Source organism: Schistocerca nitens, chromosome 3, assembly GCF_023898315.1.
Source record: "Schistocerca nitens isolate TAMUIC-IGC-003100 chromosome 3, iqSchNite1.1, whole genome shotgun sequence".
In the NCBI taxonomy this organism is placed as follows: Eukaryota; Metazoa; Arthropoda; class Insecta; order Orthoptera; family Acrididae; genus Schistocerca; species Schistocerca nitens.
In genome coordinates this window covers 832,612,385-832,634,009 of record NC_064616.1, presented here as the reverse complement: position 1 = coordinate 832,634,009, position 21,625 = coordinate 832,612,385, and the positions used below count along the sequence as shown (strand labels likewise).

General features: G+C 43.4%; 1 protein-coding gene across 5 annotated transcripts in view; it reads left to right on the top strand.

Moving 5' to 3' along the window:
- Positions 1-21,625, top strand: part of LOC126248858 (SCY1-like protein 2) — a 197,455-nt gene that overhangs the window by 20,034 nt on the left and 155,796 nt on the right. For 2 of the 5 annotated variants that reach the window (XM_049950291.1, XM_049950293.1), the window contains exon 3: positions 18,364-18,470. The exons of 1 other annotated variant lie outside the window; for it this stretch is intronic. The gene's annotated coding sequence lies outside the window, so the exon portion shown is untranslated. Of the gene's footprint in view, positions 1-7,250; positions 7,358-18,363; positions 18,471-21,625 lie in introns of all 5 variants that reach the window. 2 more of the 5 variants (XM_049950292.1, XM_049950294.1) reach the window with 2 other exon arrangements.

The window sequence follows — 21,625 nt, the reverse complement described above, 5'->3', positions numbered from 1 at the left end:
GCAAGTCGCGGCCTCTCATAGTTCCTCCCGAGTTCAGGAGAACGGGGTGCCACAGGGATATGTTTTAAGTGTCTGCCTGTGTTTAATAGCAATTAACAGGCTTGCTGCGGCGGTGGGAACGTCTGTCTGTGTCCTTGTATGCTGACGACTTCTGCCTTTACTATAGCTCTAATGGCATTGCAGCTGCTGAACGTCAGCTGCAGGGTGCTATCCACAAGGCGCAGTCTTGGGCTGTAGCGCATGGCTTTGTTTTCAGCAGCCAAGACCTGTGTTAGGCATTTCTGCCGGCGACGCACTGTTCATCCGGAGCCGTGGCTTTACCTTGATGGCGAACTTCTTGCTGTGGTGGAGTCACATACGTTTTTGGGTGTGGTTTTTGATGCCTGGTTGACTTGGCTGCCTCATATTTGGCAGCTTAAACAGATGTGTTGGCGGCATTTAAATGCTCTGCGATGTTTGAGCCACACTAGCTGGGGCACTGACCAATCTACTCTCTTACGGCTCTACCAGGTGTCAATCCAGTCTAGTCTGGATTATGGGAACCTCGCATATGGCTCAGCATCCCCATCTGCGTTGTGGGTGCTGGACCCAATCCTACACAGCAGAATAAGACTTGCCACTGGTGCCTTCCGGACCAGCCCTGTGGACAGCATACTTGTGGAGGCAGGTGTCCCTCCACTGCGGTTATGGCGCCAACATTTACTGGCCACTTATGCTGCCCATGTTTGTAACTTCCCCGGGTATCCAAATTATCGACTCCTGTTCCCGCAGTCAGTCGTCCATCTCCCAGAACGTCGGCCCCTGTCGGGTTGTACAATCGCCGTCCGCGTTAGAGCTTCTCTCCGGGCGTGGGGTTTTCCCTGTTCCACCTCCTTTCCGGGCCCCTCTGCATACACCCCCGTGGTTTGCGCCTCGCCCTTGCCTTCAGCTCGACTTGGCACAGGGCCCGAAGGACTCAGTCCCTCCGGAGGCCTTCTGCCAACACTTTTATTCCATCCTAGCCATGTATCGGGGCTCTGGCGTTGTATACACTGAAAGTTCAATAGTTGCTGGTAGTGTCGGTTATGCTCTAACTCTAGGGGACCATTACGAACGACGATCCTTGCCGGCTGGCTGCAGCATTTTGACTGCTGAGCTGGTCGCTATCTTTCGTGCCCTAGAGTATATCCGATCCTGCTCAGGTGAGTCCTTCGTTATCTGTAGAGACTCCCTGAGCAGTTTACGAGCTATCGGCCAGTGCTTGCCTCGCTCTCGTCTGGTGATGGCTGTCCAGGAGTCCCTGCGTACTCGTACCTGTTGCAGCCGATCTGTGGTCTTTATGTGGAACCCAGGTCATGTTGGGATACCCTGCAGTGAAAATGTTGACCGTCTGGCGAAAAGGCCACCGGTAAACCATCTCTGGAGATTGGCCTCCCGGCGACCGATTTGCGTGCTATCTTACGCTGCCAGTTGTTCGAACTGTGGGACACTGCCCATGCCAAACAAACTCAGTCCTATCAAGGAGACGACGACTGTGTGGCAGTCATCCATGCGGGTCTCTCGCAAGGAGTCTGTTGCCCTCTGCTGGCTGTGCATTGGGCACACTCGGTTGACGCACGGCCACTTATTGCGCCGTGAGGACCCACCTCTGTCGCTGCGGCTCTGTTTTGTCTGTGTTCCACATTTTGTTGGAGTGTCGCCTTTTAGCTGTGCTCAGGCAGACATTAGTGCTGCGTGATACGCTCCCTGCCCTTTTAACATAGGACTCTGCCATGGCGGACTTAGTTTTGCGTTTTATTCGGGCAGGGGGTTTTTATCACTTAATCTGAGTGGTTGTTATGTTCTTTTATGTTGATTCTGGCCTTTGGCCTACTGTTTTAGACTGAGTTTTTAATGTTTCTTGGTGGTTGGCTTTTCCCTTTTTTCTCTCTATGGTCGGCCAACCGTCACTCTGTGTGGTTTTAATTTTTGTCTGTTCTTTGTCTGAGTTTTTCTTGTCCTGTGTCGTCTGTTGTCTCCATTATGTTTTTTACTCTGTGTGGGTGTTTTCAAGTTTTGGAACAAGGAACTGATGACAGTTGCAGTCTGGCTCCTTTAATCCCACAAACCAACCAACCAGTGTGTTCTGCAACAACAGAAAAGTGGGTAACATTGTGCATTTTCTTAAAATTTAATTACATGGTTGCACTCAGATTAAAATAACTTTGTGATTGACAGAGTGCAGTGTCAGTGGACAGTGTTGCCAGTGTGCAGCCAACTACACTAGATAAGCCCCTGTGTTTTTACAAAACAGACAACACAGTGAGCAGAATGTGCTCAAGAAAGAACTGTAATTGGCTAGTCCTAACACTAGATTTGCTGCAGCATCAGTCGTGAGGTTATTTTAATCAGAGTATAGGAATATATTACCTGCATTAGCATTAATAGTGCAGATTATTCAAAGCTATGTGACCACATTAAGATTGTGATGCAGTTTTAACTCCTCCCTCCTATCTTGTTAGTGTTGTGGTATGTGGAGCCCTGATTTGTTACGATATTTTCACTTTACTATTTAGTGATAGTGTTTGATTTTCTTGCATATTCTGTGCTGAAGAATTGCATGCATATTTTAGAGTAGGAAAAACAAATTTACTAAAAGTTTGATATCCATCAGAGTATTCACATATTCTGTCTTGTAATTGTAATACCCCATTTGTTTTGTCTTACGGTAAAATGAAAAAGGACATAGCTACTGAGTTAAGAGTCTACTCTTTACTTCATGTAATAGCTAGGCATGAGCTCTCTTGAGTCCATTCTTTGCCATATGTGTATCTCCAGATACTCATTGCTGTTAATCTCAAACACAAGCTGTGTGACTAAAGTATGTAGGATCCATTTTTGTAAAGGCCAGGTTCAAACTGTTGCCTCAGTATGGGAAACATGCTGTTACCTAATATTTTCATAAAGGCATTGTTTTTGCCCCTGAAGTAATTCTTAGTGTGCAAACCAGGAGAAACAACAAAAGCCTATCAACCTTAAGGTGAGTCATGTATTGTCTAGGTGGATGCATTTTGTGTTGAAATAGTCATTGATAGGTAACCTCTTGGACACCTGCATCAGCCCAGATGCTGTACATGTGCTCAAATCCCCAAGGCTGTGTTGTTTTTTCTTCCCTGCCCCCCTCCTCCCAAAGGGCTTGAGGTTTGAGGTAGAACCTTTGAATTTGCCCCCTTTAGCTCTTCATGTAATGGGTGTGCTGCTTGTGTCAACATCACTTACAGTTAATTGTAAAGTAATGCAAATTCATTGTGAAAAAGTATCACATACAGCCAAAAGGTCCTTAAAGTGCTAGAACATTAAAATTAATGGAATAAAACACTTAAGACTAATATTGTGACTCTACCTACTGTTGTCCTCTTTAACAGGATCAAGCATGCAAAAATTTTGCATCCGAAACATAATAAAAATAGTAAATGGTGAACTCGTAAAATCAGCACTTTTATTCTTACATTCAATGGAATACTATTCTTAGAGTACATAACGGCAGGATGCATCACCCTGAATTCATGTTCATGTGTTCCAAACTAAATGCACTGTTCTAAGTGCCTGGCAATAAAACTCATATGTTTAAAGGAAAGTTATTGTCTGGCAGACTGTATTTCCTGTAGAGGTTACAGCTCATGAACATTGCCAGGAAGTCATCTGATAAAACCAGTTACATCTGAGGTTCCCCAAGGAAATGTTATAGCCCTCTGCCATGCACACTTTATATTAATGATTTAGGAGACAGAACAGCCTTAGGATGTTTCCAAATGATGCCATTTACTGTCCAGTAAAGTTATTAGAAGATCCAATTAAAAGTATAGACAAGGTATCTTGATGGTCCAAAAACTGGAAATTGCCCTGAACGTTAAGGAATCGGGTCCTCCACATTAGTGATAAAAATTTCTAGTAATGTTGGTTACACAGTAAATTAAACAAATTTAAAGGTTATTCAGCTAAGTACCTAGAGAGTACAGTTAAAAAAAAACTTAAATTGGCTCCCATCACCTAGAAAATGTGGGGAAGGTGAATGAAGACTGCATTTTGCAGACAGAACAATTAGAAGGTGCAACAGGTCTAGTAAAGATACTGTTTACATTAACCTTGTGTGTCCTCTTCGAAGCGTTATTGCACATATGGGATCCTTAACTTGGTAAATTTGATGGGTGATAAAAAGTTGAGAAAGGCAGCTTGTTTTGAATTCTCACTGGAGGGAGATAGTTGTAGATATAAGAAAGTCTGAGTTGGAAATAATTAAAATAAAAGCATTTTTGTTGAATGGCCTTTTCACACAGTTGTGATCAGAAACCCTGAATGCTAAATTGTGTTGTTGTTTCCCACTAACTTTGTGAGGAATTACCATCAGTCAGCATAGTGGTAAAATAAGAGCTCACACAGAAAGGTGTGAGACACACACACACACACACACACACACACACACACACACACGTGGTCTCAACTAAACTGACAGTGGCATTCTGTTTTGTGGCAGGTAGGCTGGTTGGGAGGAGGGGGGAAAGTGCAGAGGAAGTGAGAGGCAGGGAGAGGGACTGGAGGTGGGTGGCTAACAGTTTGGAGGGAGGCCAGTTTGCTGGCTAGGAATGTGCAAGGGGGGGGGGGGGGGGGGCTGGCAGGTATAGTTGTAGAGGCAAGGGGAAAGTGGCACATGTTGAAGGCAATAGGGGGATGTGAATTTGAGGGGAGGGGGGGGGTGACAGGACAGAGGAAGGGGAAACTGTTGCTTAGGGTAGAGAGACAATGGTTTACCTGAGACTGAAGTTAGGATGATTATGGGAACAGAGGATATGTTGTAATGGTAGTGCCCATCTTTGTAGTTCAGAGAAGCTGGTGTTGGATGGAAAGATCCAGATGGCTCAGGTTGTAAACCAGCCATTGAAATTGAGCATTTTGTGCCATCAGGCAGTCAACTTTAAGTTAGTGGTGGCCATTTGTCCTGGTGGACAGCTGGTTAGTAGCCATACCAACATAAAACACACTGCATTGTGTGCAGCAGAGTTAGTATATGACATGGCTGCTATAACAGGTGACCTGGCATCTAATGGGGTAGGATAAGCCTGTGACAGGACTAGAGTAAGTGGTGTTTGATGAGTGTATCTGAAAAATGTCTCAGTGGATGTCCAGGTAGATAGTTCCTGCAGAATACATGTTCAATTGCAAAAAGTCGCAGAACTTGATGTTCCATTAACCTTCAGAAAGTGGAGGTAGTGCTCAATAGAATCATCCTCACCAGGCAAGAAAAGTAAACAATCATTCAAATAGCTCAATATCACTATGGAGTTGGGTGTGTCGGACTTCAGGTCCAACAGTAGGTCCTGTAAGTGTGTGCTTCATAAGGAATCTGGAGTGGCTAAAGTGTTTACATTGTACCTAGTCATTAATGAATCCAATAAGAAAAATGTTGACGCTTGAAAAGGAAATCCTACCAGAATTTTTTTGTGAAATAGGCACACAATTTAAGTTCCAGGGGGAGGTACCTTTGGGCCTATGTGAAAGGGTAAGGGAAGGAGGAGGACTGAACATGTCCAGGAGTTGCCATATTGTCACTCAACTAGTCATGTTAGAAATTGGAATGGATAGTAAAGTCATCAGGAATGGTTGTCACAGAATTGGTGTCTTCTTAGCTGCTTATAATATGGGATTGTGAGGTGTCAATCCTTTGTTGGCAGCCTGCTGGAAGTGGGTATACTACTGGTGTCTTAGGAAGACAGCTTCCAATGGGCAAGTTTTTGACACTGAAGAGGTGTATAAAATTGCTTGCTTGGAGGCATAACATTCTCAGAGCTCCATTGGAAGGGTTCTGTGGCCATCTAACAGCATTTATCATTTTTATCACAGTGCCTCTTTTATATGCCTTTCAGACCTGAATGTTTTTCTGGAGGAGGGAGGAAAATTCTTTGTGGTAATGTTTTATATGATTATTTAATGGTTTTAGATGCAATATTTATGCATAAATGTGTACTTGTTTTCAAAACATACTTTGTTTTCTTGGCTTTACTTTATTGACTAAAATAACTAATTATGAAATATTCTCTATGCTCATGGACTACCATCCAAAATAACAATATTCAGTTATGCAGTGGAATAGTGAACCAACCACATCCCAGTATTATGTTAGTCATGAGCTGCTATTTATTGCTATGTTCACTTAATGATACTATCAGAGTGATGGCCAACAGTTGGCAGCACCTGTGTGTGAAGAAGAGGTTGACCATTCACAAATGGGTAGCTCAGGTTTCCATTGGAAAAAAAATGCTTCTGTTGTAGTTAAGACACAGTAAAATTTAATGTACACAATTGTAGCCAGATGGTGTGAAAGGGATATAATGGGTTTGGGAACTTACATAAGAGATATTTAAGTGCAGTTTGAAATGAAAATAAAAGTATATTTTTGTAGTACTTTGGTTTTTACATGAAAACCAGTATTTTAATCCAATTTCCTACATAATTTCCACCAACATTCAGCATGTTTTCATTTGAGTATTGGAAATGGCTCCTCAGATTGAGAACACTGACTGAAACGCACGCTGTGATTCGTTTTCTTAGTGCTGAAGGCATGAAAGCTGCTGAAATCCATCAGTGAAATGTATGTATGCAGAAAACGTAGGTGATGGGATGGTACAGAAATGAGTGAGTTTTTAAGGATGGCCGTACAAATGTGCATGAGGAGATATAAAGTAGATCTTCAGTCATTAATAACAATTTGTTGCAGAAAGTGGATGAGAAAGGGAGAGAGAACAATTTTCTTAGAAGTTTTGAGGTTTCCTCAAGTGTCAAAAAGTGAGGAGGGCTTTACACAATTCCTAATTGTGTAGAAAAGTAAAGTTCAGGCTTTCATTTAAAAATAAAATTGCTAATAAAATCTACTTGTTTTATTATTTCAAAACAGTACTTATTTAAAAAAATACATCAGGCTTGGAGTTTAAAGGAAGTGAGGGCTATTTGGAAGTTGCATTGGTGTCTGGCGCACAAATGAGTAAGCATAGTGAAGTGATTTCAGCATAGCTGTCACCTGGCTTAGTATAAACCTGGCAGTGCCACAGGAAGGTTATTGATCTGATTTCACTGTAACTGAAATGACTGCTATCATAGGAAAGCCAGCCATATTAGAATTACATTCTGTGAACCACTCACTGTTGTGAGAGCTGTAGACATTCATAGTGCACTTCATACAATATATGAAGAGATCTTTGAGTGACAATGCTATAAAATAATGTTGCTGTTTGTTTCAGAAAGGTCAGACAAAAGTCCGTGGTGAAGGAAACAACACTGTTGTGACAAATGAACTTGTTGCAAACATTGACAGAACCAGAAAGTTATTTCATGATTACATTCGTATGTAAGTTTCCATCAGATATCAGAGTTGTATGAACTTGACTGATAGAGTGATTATTGCAAATTTTATGTGCAGTTGGTTACAAATCTTCGGACTGTCCACGAAATGATCACATTGCTTTGGCCAGTGCAAGAGCTCAGCAATAGACAGAACTGGACTGACTGGCACTAGGGCTCAGTGCACAGCCACACCCCACCATATTTATATCCCCACTGCCCAGAACACTTACTCCCCTTGACAGCTTTTTGTTTTTTCTTAGTTTAATTCTAATATTCCTTGCATGTTTTTTTAAGATGTGTAAGTTCAAATTTTTGGTGATGAATTGTAGATGCAGTGTTTCTGTAGCTCAGTAGTAATTTTTGAATGGCCAGCTATACAGCTCAGTAACATGTCAGCCTCCATTGGGCAGTAGTTTCTCTGTGCTTGTATGTTTTATCAAGTTAAGTTTACGGATGGATGTGTGCATGCTTTGTGTGGTTGCAGTAGGAGCTGGCTGCAGCTAGCAAACAGTTGCTCACTGTTGGCCATGGTCAGATGTCTTAAAGCTGCTCCCTTGAGGTGTAGAAGTGGTGGAGAATCTGGTGTAGTGCATGGGACACCTCAGGTGTGGATTGTTTAGCCCACAGGCTCTGCACATTGCAGTGTAGCCTACATGAGGTCTGGTCTCACTGCAGAGTGACAGGTGGTGATACTCTAGTCACTTAAGGTGAAGCCAGTGTTGATGCTGGCCAACTAGTCTCACGCATTCCTCCTGTGAAAGAGCAGGTGACCACTCCTTCAGCAGGTTCTTAGCAGACACCCAGCAAGGGGGAAGGGGTCTTTTAGTTGTCAGGGACTCCAATGTTTGGCACATTATGAAGTTCTTTCCCAAATTAGTATCCGGTATTGGAAAGAAATCCAATGTGCACTTGGTATGTCTGCCAGGGGACCTCATCAGATATGTGGAAGAGACCCTGCCTCTGGCTATTGGCTGTGCAAGGTGGTGTTGTTGCTTTGGTTCTAAGGCCATCCTCATTTCTTACAGACAGCTGGCAAGGGTGATAGACTGTTGGTGTAGCTTACAGTGCATGTAGGACTTGGAATCTGTAGCATTGCTACCAGCATTGGTCATGGTCTTGTAGTGTGTAGCTGAATTGAGGGCCTTACAACCAGATGCTCTGTAGATTCTGTGACAGTCCTGGCTGCAGATTTCTGAACATCCATAATGGAATGAATAATTGTAGGTCTCACCTTTGTGGGTCAGAAAAGCACTACACACAAGCAGCAGCTAATCAGGTAGCAGAGTACTTGGGAAAGGCAGGTAGGTAGGTTTTTGGCTGAGTGGTAGTTGGAGGTCCTCTGAACACTCACCAGTCAATAAAGTGAACACTCAGATTCTCAGAACCAAGAGCTGGCTGAAACTCAAACTAGAAATCTCTGAAATACTTACAAGGGAACCTCCCCATCGCACCCCCTTCAGATTTAGTTAAAAGTTGGCACGGTGGATAGGTCTTGAAAAGCTGAATACAGATCAATTGAGAAAACAGGAAGTAGTTGTGTGGAACTATGAAAAAAATAAGCAAAATATACAAACTGAGTAGTCCATGGGCAAGATAAGCAATATCAAGGATAGTGTGAGCTCAGGAGTGCTGTGGTCCCGTGGTTAGCGTGAGCAGCTGCGGAAAGAAAGGTCCATGGTTCAAGTCTTCCTTAGAGAAAAAAGTTTAATTTTTTATATAATCAACTTCACTCTCCAAAATTCCAGGACCTGTTCAGATTTGCTGGGACATATGCAGGATTTGACGGTCTACTAATGGAAAAATTTGAAAACGTTAAGAACATATGTTTTGACAGAGCAAAGGGAAAACTGTGAGACTGTGAAACTGTTGCATTCATTTGTTGCAGTTTGTGACACTCTTAAGTTTTCATCACGTTTTTGGGAGTGATTATCACATCCACAAGAAAACCTAAATCGGGCAAGGTAGAAGAATCTTTTTACCCATTCACCAAGTGTACAAGTTACGTGGGTCGACAACATATTCCTGTCATGTGACGCACATGCAGTCACCAGTGTCGTATAGAATATATCAGCCCCCCAGGGGATCCAAAACTCTTGTGTGGATATGTGCGTAGCGAGCACGGGACCCCGAGCTAATGTGGCCCTCCTTCCTTTCCGGGCTGCATACCTTCCCTTTCCGCATCCTTCCCCATCCCCCATCTTCGCGCCCCCTCCCCCCCTCACCTCATGCTCTCCCCCTCTGGGAGTATGGTTTGTGCCTACGTCAGGAGACGGATGCTTGAAACTGTTACCAATTCCTTGCTTTCTACGCTTGCAAGTCTTCGTCCTTCCTCTGTCCTTTTCCTTACTTCTTCTCCTTGCCCTTTTCTCCGCTGCGGCGTTTGAGACCCCTCTTCTTTCCTTTCCCTTTCTCTTTTTTCCTCCCTGTGCGTGTCTGAAGGCCGACCCACGCATTTCCATGCGTAGCAGGTGACGGGGTAACGCGTAATTCCCCGCCCCGGGTAGACAGGTAGGACACGTACGTACCCCCTGGTAACGGCCAGGCCCAGGGAGCGGTGATTACCCGAGCTGATACCTTCCAAAAGTGCCGATTGGTCCCTCCGTCCGTTTGTTCACACCTCAGGTCACACCTCCAGACACTCACCTAAGGTGGGAGTGCCCTCAGAGAGGGCCCCCACAAGGGAGGAGCGCGCCGTCGGAGACGCCGGTAATCATGGGGAATTCTTCCGCAATGGTTTCCTCCCCTTCCACTATGTCTGCTCACAAACGTAAGTTCACTGAGTCTCAGCCACAGACAGTTCTTCCATCATTGCCACAGTTCCTTGTTGTTTCTCGGTCTGACGAAGGTCACGACTTCTCCACGGTCAACCCTTTCATTATTCAGAAAGGTGTCGACACAATTGCAGGTCCTGTAAAGTCGTGTTCCAGATTACGGAATGGCACCTTGTTGTTAGAAACAGTCAGTGCCCTCCAAGCGCAAAAATTGCTGCGTATTTCACTGCTCCACACCTTCCCTGTCCAGGTTGAAGCGCACCGCACTTTAAATTCCTCGCGTGGAGTCGTTCATACACGCTCCCTCGATGGATTGTCTGACGAATAAATTCAGCACTACCTGTCTGATCAGGGCGTAACAGCTGTTCATAGGGTTATGAAAAGGGTTGACACGAACATCATTCCAACCCGCACTGTCTTCTTGACATTTGACAAAGTTCAACTCCCATCGAAAATCAAAGCAGGCTATGAGATAATTTCCGTTTGTCCTTACATCCCAAACCCTACGCGTTGCTATCGGTGTCAGCGGTTCAATCGCACCAGCCAGTCCTGTTCCAATCCGGCCAAATGTGTTACGTGTGGCAAGGATGCCCATGAGGGTGCTTGTCCACCTCCATCCCATCGCTGCATCAACTGTATGGGTGACCATGCTGCTTCCTCTCGAGATTGCCCCATTTATAAAGACGAAAAGCTCATCCAGGAAATCAGAGTGAAGGAAAAGGTGTCGACCTTTGCTGCTCGAAAATTATTCGCCAGTCGACAGCCCACCATGCCTCAGACAGGAAAATACAACACTGTCCTTGCGGTCAGTACTGTTCCGCTAGCTCGGCGCTTGGAATGGTTCGCCCTTGATGATACACACTCGAGTGACCACTTTCAATATGTCCTTAGACTGCAGCCTCACCTGCCATATATGCGCCCGCGACGCTGGAAGTTTGCCCAAGCCGATTGGACACTTTTTTCGTCTCTAGCGACGTTCGATGACCGTCACTTTCCCAGCGTCGACGATGAGGTCACACATATTACCGACGTTATTCTTACAGCTGCGGAACTTTCAATACCACGCACCTCCGAATTGCCCCGGCGCCCCCCAGTTCCTTGGTGGAACGAGGCATGCCGTGACGCAATACGTGAGCGGTGACGTGCTCTTCGCATTTTCCGCCACCATCCTACTTTTGCGAACTGTATTCGCTATAAGCAGTTCCGTGCGCGATGCCGTCAAGTCATCCGTGATAGCAAGAAGGCAAGCTGGAAATTCTTTACTAGCTCATTTAACAACTTCACTCCCTCCTCGGAAGTTTGGAGTCAAATTCAACGGTTATCTGGCGCGCCTAGTTTCTCCCCGGTCTCTGGGCTCTCTGTCGCGCATGACACGTTAATGGACCCCGTCGCAATTTCTAACTCCTTGAGTAACCACTTTGCTGAGATTTCGAGCTCTTCAAATTACCCGCCAGCGTTTCTCCCGAAGAAACGTGCAGCGGAAGTGCGACATCTTGCTTTCTCCTCTCAAAATCGCGAAAGCTATAATACTGTTTTCTCCATGCAGGAACTCCAACATGCACCCTCTTCTCGCTCCTCCGCCCCAGTACCGGATGGTATCCACATCCAAATGTTGCTCCATTTATCAACCCATAGTCTGCGTTACCTCCTTTGCCTTTATAATCGAATTTGGACCGACAGTACTTTCCCCAGACGATGGCGGGATGTTATCGTCGTTCCTGTTCCGAAACCTGGAAAGGACAAACATCTCCCCTCTAGCTATCGCCCCATTTCTCTCATGAGTAGTGTATGTAAGGTTTTGGAGCGTATCGTGAACTGCCGTTTAGCTTGGTGGCTGGAGCCCCGCAGTCTTTTAACACCTGCCCAATGCGGATTCCGAAAGCATCGTTCTGCAGTTGACCATCTTGTTGCTCTTTCCATTTATATCATGAACAATTTTCTCCGGAAACGCCAAACAGTAGCAATATTTTTTGATCTGGAGAGAGCATAAGATACCTGTAGGAGGACAATCATCCACCGCACACTGTTCTCTTGGGGCTTTCAAGGTTGGCTGCCCCTTTTTCTTCGTGAATTTATGGCAGAGCGCACATTCAGGGTGCGGGTGAACACTTTCTCCCAAGAAAACGGGGTACCCCAGGGCTCCGTGCTGAGTGTTGTACTGTTTGCCATTGCCATAAATCCAATTATGGATTGTCTCCTTCCTGATGTCTCGGGCTCCCTCTTTGTGGACGATTTTGCAATCTACTACAGCTCTCAATGGACCAGCCTTCTTGAACGATGTCTTCAAGGCTGTCTTGATCGCCTCCACTCTTGGAGCATCGAAATAGGCTTCCGTTTTTCTACCAGTAAGACCGTTTGTGTTAATTTTTGGCGTGGTAAGGAGTTTCTTCCGCCCTCCTTACATCTAGGTCCTGTCAACCTTCCGTTTTCAGACGTCGCTAAATTCTTGGGTCTTACGTTTGACAGAAAACTGTGCTGGTCCTCCCACGTTTCCTATCTTTCGGCTCACTGTCTGCGATCCCTCAACATCCTGCGTGTCCTGAATGGTACCTCCTGGGGAGCGGACCGAGTGGTCCTTCTCCACCTCTATCGCGCCTTAGTGCGCTCGGAATTCGACTATGGAAGCATAGTCTACTCCTCTGCTCGGCCGTCTATTCTTAGACGTCTCAACTCTATCCACCATCGTGGATTACGTTTAGTGTCTGGAGCTTTTTACACCAGCCCTGTGGAAAGCCTTTATGCTGAGACTGCTGAACCTCCGCTGTCCAATCGGCGAGCAGTCCTTCTGAGTCCTTATGCTAGCCATCTGTCTTCAATGACTGCTAATCCATCCCATGACATTTTTTTGACGCCTCCTTTGATGTAGGGTGTGCAGGCCACCCCTGCTCCCTACTACCACAGGGAGTCCGCTTCCGTCAACTGCTCCATTCTCTTTCCTTCCGCTTTCCTAAAACCTTCTTGACAACTTGGGGTACAGCACCGCCTTGGCTCCGTCCCCGGATCTGCCTGCTCCGTGACCTTTGTCGATTTCCCAAGGATGGTACCCCTTCACTTGTTTATTGTCGGGCATTTGCTGCTCTATGTGCACAAATGACGGACGCCACATTTATTTACACCGACGGCTCGAAAACAGTTAGCTGTAGGGAGTGCCTATATTGTTGGCGACACCCAAAATCCCTTTCGGCTTCCCGACCAATGTTCGGTTTATACTGCGGAGCTTTACGCTGTTCTCCAGGCTGTCCACTACATCCGCCGCCATCAGCGGATACAGTACGTAATCTGCTCAGATTCTCTCAGCTCTCTCCTCAGTCTCCAAGCTCTTTACCCTGTGCACCCTCTGGTCCACCGGATTCAGGACTGTCTTCGCTTGCTCCACCTGGGGGGCGTGTCTGTGGCGTTCCTCTGGCTCCCGGGGCATGTTGGTATCTGTGAAAATGAGGCGGCCGATATTGCAGCCAAGGCGGTAGTCTCTCTTCTTTGGCCAGCTATCTAATCGATTCCCTTCGCCGATCTACGGAGCGTTTTATGTCGTCGTGTTGTTCCTTTATGGCACGCACATTGGTCGACACTTCCCCATAATAAATTGCGGGATGTGAAAGCTCTTCCTTCTGCTTGGACCTTTTCCTCCCGAACGCGTCGTCGGGAGGAGGTAATTTTAACTAGACTCCGGATGGGGCACTGTCTTTTTTAGCCATCGACATCTTTTAAGCGGTGATCCTCCCCCACTCTGTCCCCACTGCTCTCAGCTGTGGACGGTAAGACACCTTTTGAGTGCCCCTATTTTAATCCGTTACGCTCCCGTCTACAGCTATCGCCTGATATATCGTCGATTTTAGCAGATGACACGCGCTCAGCCGATCGCGTACTAGAGTTTATTAGTGCCAGTGAAATGACGTCAGTCATTTGAAGCTTTTTTGGGACAACCAACCCCTTTCTGTAGTGGATTTTTAAGCCTGCCTTCTGTTTTTAGTTTCTCCATTTTTGATTTTCGTTCCCATTGCTGCTGGTTTCCATTTTCGGTTTTTTACTGTTTCCTAAGTCACGGGCCGGGTGCTAATGACCATAGCAGTTTTGCGCCCTAAAAAAAAAAAATTATCAGATGTGTTTTCCTGTGGAGGAATCGGTTGGCTTATGACCTTGCGATCAAATGTTTTCAGTTCCCATTGGAGAGGCACGTCCTTTAGTCTACTAATCGCACGGTTTTGCAGTGCGGTCACAAAACACAGACACTAAACTTATTACGGTGAACAGAGACGTCAATGAAGGAACGGACAGACCATAACTTTGCGAAAATAAACTTTTCTCTCGTGGGAAGACTTGAACCATGGGCCTCGCAGCCCGCAGCTGCTCATGCTAACCACGGGACCACAGTGCTCCTGAGCTCACGCTATCCTTGATGTTACCTATCTTGTGCATGGACTACTCAGTTTGTATATTTTGCTTATTTTTTTCATAGTTCCACACAACTTCTTCCTGTTTTCTGGATTGATCTGTGTTCAGTTTTTCAAGGCCTATCCACTGTGCCAACTTATAACTAAATCTGAGGGGGTGCGATGGGGAGGTTCCCTTGTTAGGGAGGTAGGGAATTTATATCTAATACAGATTAGATGCCATAGGAAGGAGTGTTCTCTGCAGTTGACAAAAATGTCTATTGAGGTTGAAATTTACTGAAATTTTCTGGATATGGGTAACAGGTCTAGGTGAACACTGTTATTGTATGTTTTTTACCAGCGACCCAATTCTGCCACAGTAGTTTTAGAATTACTAAAGTCTCTGCTCAGTAGCATGGAGATGCCCACATCTTGCAATCTTAGCTGGAGGCAACTTGAACCTACAGAGTACAGACTGAGATGTTTATAGATTCACTGCAAATGGCAGAGACAGGTAACCTTGTGAAGTACTTTAGAACAGTTTTTGGAAAACTGGGAAAGACCCACTGTGGTTCAATAAAAATAAAAAATGCTGAGGTAGTAGATCGTAATGCTGTTACAAAAAGAACGTGCAGATGGAGACAGGCAAAAGTTAGTAGAAATTCGTGTGTCTATAAAAAGATTGATGCACAAAGCATAAAAAATTCACCATTGTACCTTGTGGGGAATCTGAGGAAATTATGGCCCTACATAAAATCAGTTTCGAAGGCTTTTATCCAATCACTTGTCGGCCAGTCTGGTGTGGAAATGACAGCAAAAAGAAAGTGGAAATTTTAAATTTTACATTTAAGAAATCATTGATGCAGGATCATTGTACAAACATACCATTGTTTGCATGTTAGACTCCTCTGGCATACATAGTAACAGGCATCTCTGGCATAGAGAAGCAACTGAGAGTTGAGAAAGTCACCAGATCCATGTGGAATCCAGTTTTTAGTGTAATCTACAACATTGTCCCCTTACTGGGCTTAAATTTATTTTAAATGTAACCCACTGCAAAGTTCCAAGGAACTGCAAAAAATGCAGGTGACTACTGTATACAAAAAGGGTGCAAGAATGGACCCACAAAATTAAAGACCATTGTTCTTAGCATTGGTTTGCAGCAGAAATAAATTTCCTAGAGACAGAAAAGCTTCTGTTCACAAGTTGGCATGGATTTAGAAAGTGTCACTTGTGTGTAGCTCTACTTGCCCTCTTCTCACATGATATTCTGTGAATGTTGAATGAAGGGCAACAGGCAGATTTTGTATTTATAGATTTCTGGAAAACATTTAACATGGTACCCCACTACAGACTGTTAAACATCTGGGTGTCTGGAATATGTTCCCAGATATGAGTGGCTCGAACTTGTTAAGTAATATAACCCAGTACAGCATCTTAAATGGTGAGTCAATCAAAGGTATCACCTGGATCAATATACACAAATGATGGACAGGGTGAACAACAATCTGTGGCTGTGTGCTGATGACACTGCTCTACAGGAAGGGGTCTTCATTGAATGACTGTTAGAGGGTGTGAGATATCTAAGCCATAATTTCTAATTGTGATGTATGACCGCTTGCTCTAAATGTAGAAAAATGTAAGCTAGTGCAGATGAGTAGGAAAAACAATCTCACTATGTTCGAATACAGTGTTGGGGGTGTGCTGCTAGACAGTCATGTTGATTAAATATCTAGGCATAACATTGCAGAGTGGCATGAAACAGAATGAGCTTATAAGGGTGACAATAGGGAGGGTGAATGGTGGACATAAATTTGGTGGGGAAATTTTAGGAAAGTGTGGTTCATCTGTAAAGGAGACTGCATAGAGAATACTAATGTGACCCATTCTGTAGCACTGCTTGAATGTTTGAGATCTCCACCAGGCTGGATGAAACAGACTTTGAAGCAATTCAGAAGTGGGCTGCTAAATTAGTTACTGTTAGGTTTGATTAACAATTATTTTTTGCAGTTCTACACCAGCTTCTTTATCCCTCCTGCGTTCGTGTTCAGCATGTTATTTGAAGTGAGGTTGACAATGGTGGTCTTGAGTTCGTCTTTATCAAACCACTGTCCACCAACCAATTGTTTAAAGTGCAGGAACCAGTGTCTGATTGTGAGGTTAAAACTGTAGGGTGAGTGAGCAGTTGAAAAGCTCCCAAATAGAAGTGCTTATCCTTGCTATAGGTAGCAATGGGTGGATGATCCATGCTGTCATGAACTCTCTCCTGACTGGCTGTTTCTCATATCACCAGTTTTTGATGGTATGTCTGGTATTTCTCACAAGGAAACCTCCCCATCGCACCCCCCTCAGATTTAGTTATAAGTTGGCACAGTGGATAGGCCTTGAAAAACTGAACACAGATCAATTGAGAAAACAGGAAGAAGTTGTGTGGAACTATGAAAAAAATAAGCAAAATATACAAACTGAGTAGTTCATGGGAAGATAGGCAACATCAAGGACAATGGGAACGCAGGCGCGCCGTGGTCTCGTGGTAACGTGAGCAGCTGTGGAACGAAAGTTCCTTGGTTCAAATCTTCCATCAAGTGAAAAATTTAGTTTTTTATTTTCAGTTTGTGACAAACTCTCATGTTTTCATCACTTTTTTGGGAGTGATTATCACGTCCACAAGAAAACCTAAATCGGGCAAGGTAGAAGAATCTTTTTACCCATTCGCCAAGTGTACAAGTTAGGTGGGTCCACAACACATTCCTGTCATGTGACGCACATGCCGTCACCAGTGTCCTATAGAATATATCAGATGTGTTTTCCTGTGGAGGAATCGGTTGACTTATGACCTTGCGATCAAATGTTTTCGGTTCCCATTGGAGAGGCACGTCCTTTCGTCCACTAATCACACGGTTTTGCGATGCGGTCGCAAAACACACTAAACTTATTACAGTGAACAGAGACGTCAATGCACAAACGGACAGATAATAACTACGCAAAAATAAAGTAAGTAAAATTTTCACTCCCGGGAAGACTTGAACCAAGGACCTCTCATTCCGCAGCTGCTCACGCTACCACGGGACCACGACACTCCTAAGCTTACATTGTCCATGATGTTGCCTATATGGCCCATGGACTGCTCAGCTTGTATATTTTGTTTATTTTTTCACAGTTCCACACAACTTCTTCCTGTTTTCTCAATTGATCTGTGTTCAGTTTATCAAGGCCTATCCACTGTGCCAACTAAATCTGAGGGGGGTGCGATGGGGAGGTTCCCTTGTCAGTGTACAGTTCAGCTTTTTGCCACAGTTCTGAAGACTGCCGTTCTGATCCCAAGAGCAGCAGTTTTGAAGCCATTGTTGGCTTTGACCCTTGGTCAAGCCACTGAATAAACAATGACTCCTGAGGTTTGGCAAACAATAGAAGAGGCTGCATTCGTGTAACATTGTTCTGAGCTGCCAACAACCATTACATTAAGAGTATGTCTTGTAACATGTCTGTGCATAGAGTACAGTTTGCTTAAAAGTGGTTGCTTGCTCCAGTGAGAGATCATCCACCAGGCTGGATGAAACAGACTTCGAAGCAGTTCAGAAGTGGGCTGCTAAATTATGGTTATGGTGTCCCAAGTTTTATATTTTTCGTTTAATGTTCAAACAAGAGTGCAACAACTAGTTTGAGCTGATCTGTGATCTGTTAACATATGGGACTAGGGATGTGGTAAAACTTGCAATGTTTTTTGATAAGTGTGATCTGTTTCATAAATTGTTAGGGATGATATTTGAATGTGTTGTCAGGATGGCTCTTATACAATTATTTGAGTGATTGTTCAGTGACATTTTGCTGAACTCTTATTTTAGCCTTTGCATTGTTGTTCCATCCAGGACTCCAACTGATTTTGGAGGGACCATGTATGAACCAGTTAATACTACCAGTAAAAGGCCTATTGCATGTACCTGGCTGTAGAAACCACTTTTTTATCAAAATTCAGGTAAGTGCTTTGGTGGCATTTGTTAACATCCAGACAAATTTTCTGCCATCTGAACACTCCCTTTTACTGCATTGTGTTGAAATAGATATTTCTCTTAATGGGTCTGAGGATAATCAAAGACAGTGTGATTGAAAAATATGAAAAGTTTCATATTGGAAAATTTACATTGAAAATAAAAGTAGCTTATTTGTACAGATTCTTCACATGCTTTGTATCAAATCATGTTATCCTATTGCTGCTTCATGTGGTTGATTTTGAAAAAAATCATACCTAAATCAAAATCACATTGCTCGCAAAGGTTATGTATCTCTTTGAGAAATTTCTTGGATATTCCTTGCACCAGGAAGTACATATTTGAAACATACAGCATACTTAAGTAACAGTATGTGTTGCTGAAAATGCCTCTGTTAATTTACCTGCACATCCACCTTTGCAGTCTAGTGGTTAACATTATTGACTGAAGAGACAAAGGGCCTAGGTTAGATTTCTGGTAACTACCTAAGAGTTTTTGGGTTGTAATATCTGGAATGGGATCCACCCAGCCTTTTAAGGCCACATGAGGAGCTGCTTGATTAAAGAAGCAATCGACATTTAGTTCCACCTTGTTTCAGATGTACTAACTTGTTGTTCATGCTGAGTGAGTTCAGCTGCAAATGTAGTAATAAAGTTCATGATTTTATTTTTGTCCACTGAACTGTACAATCAAAATGCATTTGACACTCCCATGACCACCAGGTGAATAAACATTGTCACCATTTCACTGTTCTGTGTCAAAACAAGTTCTACTGCAAACATTAGCCTGCAAGTTAAATACTACCCTCATTCAGATTATAGGATTATGTTGGCAATTGTCAGTATATGTGTGCCAATCTTTTTTGTGATACCATACATTGACATGTCTTGTGAACAGTGAACATGCATCCCTCTGTCCTTCCATTTAATTGCTAACAAATTACATTTAATCTATATAATTTCTCTCTTTTCATATTAGTTGCAACTAAATCGTCTTCATTTGCTTATGGTGTCTAAAATACAATTTGCTTCGTTGTTAAATGGATTGTCAGACAGCAGACTCATAACTACCTGGCTCTGAGCACTATGTGACTTAACTTCTGAGGTCATCAATTGCCTAGAACTTAGAACTAATTAAACCTAACTAACCTAAGGACATCACACACATCCATGCCCGAGGCAGGATTCGAACCTGCGACCGTAGTAGTTGCTGGGTTCCAGACTGCAGTGCCTAGAACCGCACGCCCACTCCGGCCGGCGACTCATAACTGCTGACAATGACTTCCTGCCTTCTAGCACAAAGCTCAATTGAGCACATGGTCACTGCTTGCTTCTGTGACATTGTAAAAATTAAAGACATATTTGTGGTGTATTTTGTATAGACACCTGAAAAGTCCCTCAATGACACTTGCATCTGTAGTAAGTTTTTAGAGTGAAAACAGAATGCACTGTCATCAAAGGCTTTTGTGGAAGAGAAGCACTTTGGAGAGTGGATGAAATCTTCCTGATGTGTTTGGCTTAATATTGTCAATAAGTTGCAAGTAAGTGTGATTGCACTGCAGAAATTCATTACTTGGAGGCAAAATTGCAACTTGTCTCTGGATGCATGATGAGAATAACCTACAATGTTTGGCCTTCTTGCAGTGAACATATGGAAAGAAGGCCAAGAAACGCCTGATTTCAGTGCCTTCCATGAACTCTGTAATAAATTCTTTTCTACAATTATTATAATTTGACATATGTAGGTGTGTGTGCTTCCATATCTCTTGTCTTCATTGGTTTGAAAATCTGTAGCACAGCTGAATATCAAACATGTGTAGTTGATGACACATGTTGATGTGTATAGGTGATCAGTTTCACTCTATTCATAAACACAGGTAATAGAAGCAGCAAACTGTGTGTATTGAAATTAATCTTTTTAACTTTGATATACTTAGTCTGCTGAAAAGATTAGTCTTTGATGCTAACCCTAAGTCTAACAGAAATAATTTAAAATAATTTTTTTGAGTAATATTATTAAGTAATCAGTTGTGCATTTTCATTTACACAACTTTGTTCATAATTCTCTTGTCCATTCTCTAAATCTTCTAAAACTTCTTCCCGCGAAAGTAACTTCACTATTTCATAATTGGATTAATCCCTTTGCACAGTCACTGTCCACACTTAACAATGAGCTGTCCATTTACATCTGTGTAAAGATATTCCTCCTTAAGTATCCACAGAATTAGATGATTTCTTACACCATCTATGAATAAAGTTTAACACTCACACTCCCCATTGTCAAAGATGGGGAAAGATTATATTTTATGGAAGCACCTCATGTAACCCATAAAATGAGTTGGCAGTTTTTGAAAGAACCACATGTTGTAAATTTTATGGGCTTGGTGAAGTTTCTTAATAGTTACTGCCAGACATAATTGCATTTATTCTTTCGATTACCAGTTTCAGCTGTCAATCTTATTCAGGTAAATTTGTTGCGTGCATGTGCATACAGCTTCATATTGTGATGTGTTGGGCTGAGTTTAAATGAGAGGTTGAATGGAAGAAATGCATGCAGCTAAACATTCTCTCTCTCTCTCTCTCTCTCTCTCTCTCTCTCTCTCTCTCTCTCTCTCTCTCTCTCCCCCCCCCCCCCCTCCTCTGCCTGCAATATTTTGAATTTCAGAACTGTTAAGTTACTTTGATCATTCTTATTAAACTGTAGGGTACTGTCTTTGAGAGTTTACAGGCAATGGAGCCAATTTAATGGCCATTTGGTATTAAGGTGAACCTTATGGTTGAAGACATCTTCCTGATTCTCACTTACAGTGGAACCTTGCTTTTTTGTATTAGTCGGGACCAATGTCATTCATATTGTCGAAGGTTCATGGAAAAATTAGAACTACATGGGTTAGCACCACTCTCATCGTCTGCAGATGAACATAAACAGTAATGATGTCAGAAATAATATTGTAGCCAGTCTGGCTTTTGTTTCACAGCCATCCATTAACATCACCTATTTCTGAGCATCCTGGAATATTTGCCAATGCTTCAACAAACTTAATTGGGTGAACATTGTCACACTGTTTTACTGGACTCCAAAATATCTGGTAATGGATTTTTCCAGGGCTTACATGATTCTCAGCCATAGGATACCACACAGA